Below are 742 nucleotides of genomic sequence, written 5' to 3' on the forward strand. Positions count from 1 at the left end.
CGTTTGTCACAGTAGACTGTTCCTATCTTCAATGTGTTATAAATAAAGTTTGTTTTGAAAATAAAGCCTTGAAGAAGTGCACTCGATTCTGTGAGCACCGTGGTTGTCTTTTTCCAAGTCCAAATGAAATCTCCTTCACATCTCAACAAGTGGTTAGGAAAGGAAAATTATTTTTTACTTTTTGACCGCAGCCATTTTTTTCCCGAGAAATTTAAGAAAGTAGACAAGTCTCTCAACTTCTCAGCTGTCACTGCAACTGGGAGATAAGCGTAATTTCTGTCATCCGTGCTCATTTGATGATTATCCATATAGCGGGGATGTAGCTCAGTGGTAGAGCGCATGCTTTGCATGTATGAGGCCCCGGGTTCAATCCCCGGCATCTCCATCCTTTTAAGGTGGAGCTACTTTCTGCACAAAACCAAACTGTATTTGGTCAAAGACAATGGCGCATCACTGGGTTTATCATTAGATGATAATAGCCTTTGTCTGAAAATACAACTCACACGTCTTCTGTTATCTTTGCCTTAATTGGTCACCTGAGCAAAATAGTCATAACTGAAAGATCCTACAGCTAGATAACATCAGCTCAACTTTATACACCACTAGCAAGGCAAAAGTAATAGAGCTGAATCTATCCTGTACCTCATCATGCCTTACCTTTTTATATACCATCTATGTGCCTTACACGGATGTTAGTCAAGAAATATAGAAACACAGAAATGAATACAAAAATTAATTTCAT

General features: G+C 38.7%; 1 non-coding gene across 1 annotated transcript; it reads left to right on the forward strand.

Annotated features, from left to right (window-relative positions):
• Positions 1 to 313: 313 nt before the first annotated feature.
• trnaa-ugc lies at positions 314 to 385 on the forward strand. The gene has a single exon. It is a non-coding gene; the product is annotated as a tRNA-Ala (tRNA).
• The last annotated feature ends 357 nt before the right edge of the window (positions 386 to 742 follow it).

The sequence above is a fragment of the Micropterus salmoides genome, unplaced genomic scaffold, assembly GCF_014851395.1.
Source record: "Micropterus salmoides isolate LMB-PRFRI ecotype aquatic unplaced genomic scaffold, ASM1485139v1 Ms_hic_scaffold_5, whole genome shotgun sequence".
Taxonomy (NCBI): domain Eukaryota; kingdom Metazoa; phylum Chordata; class Actinopteri; order Centrarchiformes; family Centrarchidae; genus Micropterus; species Micropterus salmoides.